We start from the raw sequence: 11,834 nt of genomic DNA, 5'->3' as shown, positions 1-11,834 counted from the left end.
CTTAGCCTTAGGACTGCCTCGGAGGGTGACCTCCTCCCATCCTTGAGCACTGCTTAAAGTCCGTCCATTTGGGGATGTTCTCCGCTCCCTCTGACACTGCTACTCTTCCCTCCTCTCCCACCCCCAAACACAAGCCTTGGAAATGCTCGGCTCACCTTCTAAATGCTACCTTCTCCTTTTTAGCCTTCCGGCCCCCGGAGGTCAGGGCGGGCTAGCATTTTTCCCTAGGCCCGGGTTCCCTTTCAGAAGGCCTCGAACTCCAAGGCCCCTCGCCGCCCCCACCTCAGGTCCTCGGGGTTGTGCCTGCTTGCCCGTAGATTTGCAGCTCGGGTCCTGCAAAGCGCCAAAAAACGCGGGCCAGGCCAGTCATCTCTTCCGCGCCACAGGGTAAACCCTCCTTACCACGCCTCCACATCCTGCCCGCGGACATGCTCGCCACGCTCCGAGTCTGCTTCTTAAAGGGGCCCGTAAAACCTCGGCCTGGGGGTGGGCCCGAAAGGGCGTTTCAAAGCCTCCGCCACCTGGTGTAAGGGGCTGTTGGGTGCCGGCAATCCCCCAACACTTCCACAGGGGGGCCCCTTAGCCGTTCCACTGCAGGGCCTTTCTTCCTGGCCCCCCCGGGGCAGATGCCACATTTCAAATTGGGCGACTATCCCTCCCGGCCACCTTCCCGTTCATACTCAGCTGGCTTACGTTTTCAAAAATTCTGGAGGCCGGGGGGCTGGGGGTGGAAACGCGTCCCGTGAACTAACACTCCTGGGGGGGGAAAGGGGGGTGAGGGGGGCACGAGGCGGCTTGACCGGGTCCAGTTTGCCGCCCCCTATACCCAAGGGACCGGGTTTTCCTTGGCCCCCCAGCCTTTGCGCGACCACGGCTCCGAACGACACTGCGAGGCGGGGGGATTTCCTCCCCCGGGGACCCCGGCAGACCCTAGAAAATCTGACACTCTGGCATCTGTTGCCAGAACCTCGTCTGCCTTCTCTGCTTGCAACGTTCTACCTCAGCCCGCCTTTCCGTTTTCACTTCCCCCCCCTCGGGCCCTGAACCTCCCCTTCAATCTGCACCTCCTCCATCATTCATCTTCACGCTTTGCAGGCCTTGTCGGGACTGCTGATTTTCCATCTTCCAGATGAAAATTGCTCTGTAGCACCTAAACAAGTTGGCAAAACGTTCCTCTCCTTTCCTTTGTCTGCCTCGACGAGATGGGCCCCTGCTCCGTGCCCTCTTGCCTGCTCTTTCCCCTTTTTGGGCCATTTCCTCCTCAAAACCGGCCCAGTAGGATGATCAGGTCATGAAAATCGGCGATCTCCTGATAAAATTTCCCAAAAACCCCACTCCACACATTTGTTCCCCGGTCCCCCTCGCTCTCTGCCACCAACACAATGCAGGCTGGCAACGGCGTGTTTCCACAGGTCGTGAACCTGAAAGCTCCAGAGGCCCCGATTAGTACAGCTCCCAAAACACCACGAGGGGAAACCCCAAAGGGGCGGGGCAGGCATGAAATAAACACCATGACATTTTTCCCTTTATTTCACAATTTATTTCCCCATACACTTTTTATGCACAATACAGGGGAAACCACATGTCACACTCACGATACAGTTTATAACGGGCAACAAAAAGTTATTCAGGTCCAAAGGTTTTTTCACAGAGCAGCACCACCCCGTCCCCGGGCTTTTTCTCTGCTCCTCCCCCAAGCCAGTTCGTCATGTTTTCCCGGGCCCCTTCATGTTAACAAATGCCCGGGTCATCCTTTTCATGTTAACACATGTTTCGCACAGAGACAAAGCCCCCGGGCTAGAAATATAATAAAAATAATAAAAATGATATTTTAAATATAAAAAATTTAAAATAAATAAAATTATAATTGTGATAACGACAATTGTTTATGAAAACAAACTGTTGAAAATTTTTTTTTTTGTTACCCTTTTTTTATTTTTGGTTATTCGTTTTTGGTTTTTATTATTATTATTTTTTTTTTTCTTTAGATCTCTAATTAAAATAAAACCCTTTGGTCCTACCACGACCTGGGGTATTAAGTTGAGCAATGAAACACTAAAAAAATATGCACAAAATTTTGCACGGCTCCTCGAGTGTATGCAAAACATCTTCCCCCCTTATACTTTTCCCTTGTCCTAAAGTCTTTTTTTTTTTGATTTTTTAGTAAAAGAGGGCCAAACCGGGGGCCCCGGGGGGGGAACTACCCCTCCAGTAACCGGGCGGTTTTTTGAAAAAGGGAAAGAGTTAATTTGGTCTACCCTGGGGGGACCCCCTTATTGTCCGTGTGACGGGAAAACGTTTCATCACCACCCCTACTCTCACTTCAGAACAGGATACTTTACCCCCTTGCCAAAAGAAAATATCCCCCCAAACCCCCAACTGCATTTCCGTCCCGCGGGCACGGGGTATGACGTCCATTGAAGCCCGTGGCATTTGTAGCCTACTAATCTTTTTTACTGGGCGGCTAAACGTGATCCCCCCAGGTGAAGTTTTTTTAGGCATCATTGTTGTTTTTATTATTTTTATTTTATTTTATTGCTACGCCATGGGGCTTTGTCTCTTGCGAAAAATGTTTAACATAAAAGAATACCTGGGGATGTTTCATAAGGGACCCGGGAAAACATCGCAAATGGCTGTGATGGAGGACGAGGAAAAACCGAGAGACCATTGGGTACTGCTCCTTGAAGACCTCGTTTGGGCCCTTGGCCTAAAACTTTGGTTGCCCTGTTTTAAAAACTGTATCCTCTGTGTGACATCCCGGTTTCCCCCTTATTGTGCCATAAAAAGGGATGGTAAATAACTTTTGTAAATAAAGGAAAAACTGTCATTTTGTGTTTTTTCGTGCCCCCCCTCCCCACGGTGTTTCCCCTGGTGTTCGGGACCCGTGGGGCTTGGGGCCCCTTTTGGGGCTGTTCGTTTCGGCCCTGTGGGTACACCCGTCTGCCTCGCCTGCCTTTGTTTGGGGCAAGAGACGAGGGGGCCCGGGGTAAAAATGGTGTCAAATGGGATTTGTGATATTTTTATCAGTGAACGCTTGATTTATCTGTCGTCCAAAAATTGGGGGCAGCCATGAGGAGAGGGGGCTAGACTGGACGGCACGAGTGAGGTGAAACCGACCAATGGGCCCGACACTGCCATGCTGGCCGTATGGGGAGGAAATGGACAAAAGGGGAGAAGAGCACAAGAGGGGAACGAGCAGGCACACCATCTCTTTTAAAGCAGGGGAAGAAGGCAGAGGGAAAAGTTCTGCCAACTTTTGAGGTGCTACAGAGCAAAACTTGCATCTGTAAGATGGAAATCAGCAGTACACCCACGGCCGCAACAGCATGAAGAGTGAACTGATGGGGGAGGTGCAGACTGAAGGGCAAAGGGTTTAGGGGCCCGAGGGGGGAAGTGAAAGCAAAAGGGGGGCGTCACGAGGATAACGTTGCAAACAAGAAGGCGACGGGTTCTTGCAAAGATGCCAAGTGTCAGATTTACTGGGTCTGCCTGGGGGCCGTGCAGGAAACCCCGGGGCCCCGAGCGTCTGTCGGGGCCAGTGGTCGTGCGAAGGTGGGGACCCCGGGATAGTGGCGGGAAACTCGGACCCGGGCAACCCCTCGTTGCCTCCCTCCCCCCTTCCTCCCCCCCCGGACGTTTAGTTCCGGGACGCGTTCTCCACCCCACAGCCCCCCGGCCTCCAGACATTCTGTAAAGCATAAGCCGTGAGTACAACGGGAAGGTGCCTGGGAGGCTTGTCGCCCAATAGGAAGCTGGCATCTGCCCCGGCTGGAGCCAGGAGAGAAGGCCCTACACTGGGAACACGCTAAGGGCCCCCGGTGGAAATGTTGGGGCATCTGCTGCATCCCCAAAATGCCTCTTACACCCGTGGCGGAGGCTTTTTAAAAGCCGTTTCGGGCACCACCACCAGGCCCAGGGATATCGGGCCGCTTGAAAAAGCGGACTCGTGAGGGGCGAACCGCCCCGCTGGGGCCCGGGTGTGGAGGCGCTGGTAAGGAGGTTGACCCTGCGGCTGGGAAAAGATGATCGTGGTCCCGGCCCGCAAATTTTTTTGTTTGGGTTTGCAGGACCAGGCAGCTGCAAATCTGTCAAGCAGGGACACCCTGTGGACCTCAGTGGCGCTCGGAAACCTTGGAGTTTGAGGGCCCTTTCCCGAAGGCAAACCCTGCCTAGGGGCCACTGCTCACCCGGACGTGACCTCTGGGCTGGAAGGGTAAAATTGGAAGGTACATTTAGGAAGGGGAGCCCAGCATTTCCAAGGGTTGTGTTTGGGGGTGAGGGGGGAGGGGACGCGTGCTGGTGTCAAAGGGGGAAAACACTCCCCTCAACCCGTGGATTCGGGTGCCTTCCACAGGCTGCAAGGACTGTGGCAGGTATGGGGCCCCCATCCAGTGCATGTCCTAAAGGGTAAGGAAAATGGTAAGCGGAAAAATCGGACAGGCTGGAGAAGGGGGCCGAATCCAGCCGTCTTCGGTTTTTCCCCGGCCCACTTGGGTAAGCTGCCGTCGAACACACGATCAGGTGGAGGCTCGTAGATGGGAAGCCATGCCGCCTGACGTGGACACTGGGGGGGGAGAAGACCCTGTGCGCCCGATATTTTGGGCCCTTCCTTCCAGACGCACCACGAACTGTGGGGGTCCGGGCTTGTGTGCAGCTCAAGGGGGCCCAAAGGAGGGTCGTTTGGCGAGGGCAGCCCGGGCAGCGGCTGCCGTGTTGTGGCCCATCTGGACAGCATGTTTTCTGGGGCCTTTTACCTGATCATGTAAAGGGTGTGTCGACCTTGGGCGGAAACTGGCGAGGTTGCAGGTGAAGAGGTGCCTTGCTTCAGAGGGTTGGGTGTACGAGGTAGTTACGGGTGAGTGACTGCACCTAAGTCTAGAAACCGGGGTCACTGTCAAAGTGAGCGTGGAGTGAGGGCCTCTTGGGCCCATCCAAAACCTGCAGCTGGGTGATTTGGGGTACAGTTGGGGAGTCTTTTTGGCCAGGGGAGGGTTTTGTTACTGTTGGGAGCTAACTTTTCCTAAGGGCCCCGAAGGTGCAGCTGGGGCAAAGCTGGGCACTTGTGAGGAAGTGGGGCATCCAGAAGGGTTGTCGGGGGGCAGGAGTTGGGGTTTGGGGGGGGGCCGTTGCTGACTTCCCAGGACTTGGCGACCGGGTGTGGGTTACCATGGACCAGGGAACTACTCCTGGGCATGGGAAAAAAAGATAGTTAGCCCCGTAGCGGGGATGAGGGCGTAGCCCCTGACCGGATGAGGGGCGGTTTTTGGACGGTGAGGGGGATGCAACAGACCAGGGCTTGGGAGGAGTACTCCCTTTTGGGGGCCCCTGCCATCTACCGCCGCCCCCCCTCTTCCAGGGACCCCAGCAGACGAAAAAGCCCCCTGGGTGAAAATTTTTGTGTTTCTGAGAACTATTTTCATTATGTTTTTCTTTGTTTAAAGAATTTTGTTTGTTCCTGAGGGCTTTTTATTTTAAATTTTTTTATTTTTTCGGTTTTGATATTCAGAAACGGGTCGTCTCTTGTTGGGGGGGGTAGTGCTACGCCAGTGGTCTTTGTCTCTGTGCGAAACTGTGTTAACATGAAAAAGGGTGCCTGGGCATGGTTTTTTAAAATAAAGGGACCGGGAAAAAATGACGCAACTGGCTTGATGGAGGAGCGGGGAACACCAGGGGAAAACGCAGTTGGGGCTGCTCCTGTGAAGACCTCGTGTGTGCCCTTGTGCCCGATAAACTTTGTGTTGCCCTGTTTAAAGGGTTTGTGCGTGTGCTGCTGGTTTCCCCCCGTATTGTGCCCATAAAAAGTGTACGGTAATACTTTTTGTAAAAAAAGGAAAAACCTGTCTTTTTTGTTTATTTTGTGCCCCTGCCCCCCACTTGGGTTTTCCCCCTTTGGTTTCTGGGGCGCTGGGGTGCTCGGGGCCTCTTGGGGCTGTTCATGTTCAGGTCCCTTGGATAGCACCCCCGTCTGCCTCGCCTGCCTTTGTTGGTGGGAGAGGACGAGGGGGCCGGGGTAAAATTTTATTATTTTTTATTTTTATTTTTTTATTTTATTATTATTTTATTATTATTATTACTTTATTATTTTTACTATAATGTTTTATTAGTAGTATCTTTTATCATTAGATTTGTGTTAACTACCATTTTTTTTTTTTTATTATTATTATTACCATTATTATTATTATTATTATTATTAATGTCATTATAAATATCATTATTATCATTATTATTATTTTACTCCTATTATTATATTATTGTTTGGATTTCTTATCTTTATTATAATAATTATTATTATTGTCGTTATTGCGATTATTATTATTATTATCATTATTATTATTATTATTATTTATTATTTTTTTTTTATTTTTATTATTTTATTTTATTATTATTATTATTATCACTTCATCCTCCTCCTCCCCCTCCCCTCCTCCTCCTCTCTCATCATCATCATCATCATCATCATCATCTCATCATTTTTATTATATGTTTTTTTTTATATTTTTATTTTTTATTATTATTATTTTTATTATTAGTAGTAGTGTAGTAGAGTAGTAGTGTAGTATAGTAGTAGTATAGTTTAATTGCTCACTCATTTTATTCGTTATCAGTAAATTTTTTTCACATTCTTCTTCAAAAATTTTTTTTTAGTTAATGTTTTTTATCATCACTATTTTTTATTATATTTTTATATTAAAAATTTTAATCATATCATTTTCATCTTATCTTTTTTTTTTATTATTACTATTTTATTGTATAAATATAATGTATAATAAAATAATAATAATAATAAAAGATAAAATATAATAAAATAATATTAATAAAGATAACAATAACAACAACAACAACATAATAATATTAATATAATAAAAATAATATAAATAATAAAAATAAAAAATAAAAATAATAATAAAATAATAATAAAAATGATAATAATGATAAAGAGGTGAGAAAGAGAAAGAGAATGAGAATGAAATAAAAGATATGTAAGATAATTAAAATAAAAGATAATATATGATATGAAAAGATATATAATGATAAAAAATAATGGTTCAGAATAATACAGAAAATTTATGAATATATAATCATTAATATGAATCATTATTATTGCTAATATTATTATCATTATTGTTTATATCCTTATTATCACCTAAAATTATTATTATTATGATTATCATTTTTACTCGTTGCTCGCTTTTATTAATACACCTCTTAATTTTTAAATTTCCGGATTATTATTTATATATAATATATATATATTCTAAACTTCAACATTATATTTTTTAATTATCTATATTAATGTTCACATCATCGGTAATTCACAATCATTGGTATATCTCAGCCCCATTCCCACGCCGCCGCAGCTCTTGCAAGGACCGCCACTGTTGGCCTCAGTGCGACTCGCTCACTGGCGCAGGTGTGAGGGCCCGGCGGAATCCCCGAGAAAAACCGATTTCTTCGCAAAATCTTGATATCAAGCCCGCCAATGGAAAAGTTGCGCTGACTGAACGCGAGCTTTTCTGAGCGTTTCTTTTTTTTCGCGGGAAAGGAGTTGGCGCGAAAGATGGTTTGAAATTTCTTTCCCGGTTTTTTTGGGAATCAAAACCCGAAAGTGTGGCCCCGCAAAAAAACGGGTCCGAAAAGAATTTTGGGGGGGAAGGGATTGCACGCTGGAAAGGAGTCAGCCAGGGAAGAGGAGAGGGAAAGTCAGACGGAGGTAAACATATATATATATATATTAATATTTTATATAATTAAAAAAAATATATATTTATTATATATATTATATATTTTATACCTACATACACACAACACACCCAAAACACACACACACACCACACACACCACACCACACACACACACCATTTACACCCACACATTTACACACACACACCACCACCACACCCCACACACACACCAAAACCCACACAATTATTATATATACATACATATACAGACATATATATATTTACATATATATATTCCATATACATGTGTATATATTTATATATTTATGCATATAAACATATAATATTCCATTATATGTGACATATTTTTTAAAATTTAGTATATAAACCACACACACCCAAAAACCACACCACCACACACCACATTTTATTTTATAATTATATTTTATTTATTTATATATATTAATTTTTTTCATGTTATATATATATATATATATATACATAAAATATATATATATTTAATTATAAAATATATATAAAATATATATATAAAATTTATATTTATATATATATTATATATAATTAATTATATTAAAATTATTATATAATTTTCAATTTTAAATTTTGTGTGTGTGGTGTGGTGTGTGTGTTGTGTGTGTGTGTGGTTTTTTTGTGTTCTTGGGCTGTGTGTCGTGTGTCGTGTGTTTGATATGTATTAATACTAATACTATCTATCTATCTTCTATCTCTCTGTCTATCTATCTCTCTCTCTCTCTCCCCTTCTCTCCTTTTCCCTTCCTCTCCTCTCTCTATATATATTTTTTATATATTAATATATATATATTTTAAAATTTTTTATTATTTGTTGTATATATATATATTTATATATATATATTATATTTTATTTATATATTTTATATTATTTATTTTAAAATTTTTTACATATATGTATGTATGTTTTTATATACGTATATACGTACATGCTATATATGTTATACATATATATAAATAATATATATTATTTTATATTATATATATATATTATATATATATAATATTTTTATAATTATATATATTTTATATTGTATATATGTTTATTTACATATTTTATGATTTATATAGTACATGCAAATGTAAATATTATTTAAATATATATATATATATTATAATATATTATAGTTTTTATAAATTATATATTTTTATATATAATATATTTTATATATATAATATTATATTAATATTATAATATATTTTTATATTTGCAGTACGTATATAATATTAAAAATATGTAAATATATACATTACACTATTTAATAATATATATATATAAATATAATATATTACATTTATATTATATATATATATATATATTTTTATTATATATATTAAAAAAATTTTGTATTTTATAAATATATATATAAATATTATATTAATATATTATATATTATTATATATTATATAATACACCCCACACATAAAAATTATAATATATGATATAATATTTTTTAATATTATTTAATATATATATACATAACATATACATTACAAACCACAACCACACACACACACACAGACACACAAAAAAACACCAACACCCCAATATATTATGTACAAAAACCACACCACACCACCACATATATGCCCTAAAGTCTGTGGGGGGGCGGGGTTTTGTTGTGTGTAGTTATGTATTTTATAATTAATATTTATTTATTTTAATATATGTTATAATATGTATTTATATAGTATTCATCTTTAGAATTATATATATATATTATTATTATATATTGTAAAATATTTTATTCTTATATATTTTATAATATAAATAATATATTATTAAATATTACATTCCACACACCCCAACACATTTTAATGCTTTAAATATGTTTACTTAAAATATATTATATTATATTTAATTTTTTATTAAATTTTATAATATTATATTTATTTTTAAAAAATATATTTTTTTAATAATATATTTGTATATGGACACCAACCCACACACAACACACCACCACACACACACACACACCACACACCCACCCCCAAACCACATATATAATATTATATATATATCTATATAATTATAATATATTAATTATATTTTTGCCATATCGTATAAAAAATATATATATATATCCCTACTACTATTATATATATATATATTTTATACATACTTATATATACATATATATTTTATTATAATATATATATTTTTTTTTAAACATATATTATATTATATTTTATTATTTTTTATATATATATATAATTTTTATTTTAAATATATTTTAAAATTTCTATAATATATTAATATTTTATTAAAAATTCCCCCCCACAACACACACCACACACACACCACCCACACACACACACAACACACACACCCCCACACACCACACCCCACACACACAAACTAAATTTTTAATTTATTAATATATAATTTTATAATATATTTTATTATATAATTTTATATATATATACATGTTATATATATATTATTATCTTTATTATATACCCTTTTAAATATATATCTTATAATTTTATTCTATATATTTATTCTATATATTATCTATTTTTTTTAATTTATGTATGTTTTTGTAATATTTCAAAAATTTTGCACAAAAAATGCATATATAATTATAATATATAATATATAATTATATAATTTTAAAATATATTTATATAATATATTATATAAAAATTTAATGTCTTTAAAAATATGAAAATTTATCATAAATAATTATTATATTAATTTATAAAATATAATTATTCTTTTTTAATTTAAAAATTTTATTGTGTGTGTGTGTTGTGTGTGTGTGTGTGTGTGTGTGGGTGTGTGTGTGTGTTTGTGTGTGTGTGTGTGTGTGTGTGTGTTTTGGGGGTGTGTTGTGTGTTGTGTGTGTGTGTGTGGTGGTTTGCTTGGGGTTTTGGTGGTGGTGTGGGGTATTGTATAGTTTTTTATCTATCTCCTTCTGTCATCTTTTTCTTCCTATATAATATACATATTTTTAAATGTTGTGTGTGTTGTATTATTATATTATTTTTAAATTATTTATTTTAAATATATTTTTAATTTTATATTTTTGGGTTTTGTGTGGTGTGTGTGTGTTGTATTGTTCTTTTTTCTATCACCTATTTATAAATCTCTTTTTTTTTCCATAATAAATATAACAAAATTTATATATATATATTTTAAAAATATAATATTATTATATATATATTATATATATAAAAACCACACACACACACCCACACAACCACACACACACCACACACACACACACACACACACACACCCCACATTATAACATATTATATATATATTATTTAAAATTATTATATATTACACATACAACACAAACCCACCACCCCACACACCCCAAAACGTGTTTGTAGTGTGGTGATTGTGTGCATTGTAAATATTGGTATGGGGAAATGAAAAGGAAAAGAGAGAGAGAGAGAAGAGGAGAGAGGAGGAGAGGAAAGAGAAGAGAAGAGAGAGAGAGAGGAGAGAAAGAAAAAGGGAGAGTAAGAGGAAGGAGGGGGGAGAAAGAATAGAAGAGAGGAGAGAGAGAGAGGAAAAAAAAATAAAAAAAAGGGGAAAAGGGAGGGGGAAACAGATAGACAGGTAGAGGGGAAGTCTGGGAAGACAGAGGGTTGTGGGGTTGGCCCCTGGAGGAGAGCAGTGTTTACAGCGGGGCGGCCGTGTCTGCCGAGGGAAGCGTGTTGTCGGCCGCCGTCAGGAGGGTCCGGTCGGGCTGCGGATGGCGTCGGGGGAGGGGCGGAGCTTCGGGGGACGAACACCGCAAGCCTGAAACAGCCTCGAGAGCGAGAGGAAGCACCTCGCTGTGACTATGCCATCATCCTTTCCTCGCTCTGTCCTCGCCCCCTCCCTGCTCTATCCTTCTCTCTTTGTGGCTCTCTAGCTTTTTTCCCTCTTTTTCCCCCAGTTTCCCCAAACCTTGTTTTGAGAAGTAAATCATAAAAAATTGTGATTTCTGCACTCGAGATGCATCGTCTTTTTAAATTTTATTATCTCTGCTCCATCCTTTTGCCCTCCTTCTCCCCTTTTCCTTGCCCTCCTTCCCCTTTCCTTGCCTCTCCTTCTCTCACTTTCCTTGCCTCTCCTTCTCTCACTCTCCTTGCCTCTCCTTC

The sequence above is a fragment of the Penaeus monodon genome, chromosome 16 (genome assembly GCF_015228065.2).
Source record: "Penaeus monodon isolate SGIC_2016 chromosome 16, NSTDA_Pmon_1, whole genome shotgun sequence".
Taxonomy (NCBI): Eukaryota; Metazoa; Arthropoda; class Malacostraca; order Decapoda; family Penaeidae; genus Penaeus; species Penaeus monodon.
Note: the sequence above shows the minus strand (reverse complement) of the source record.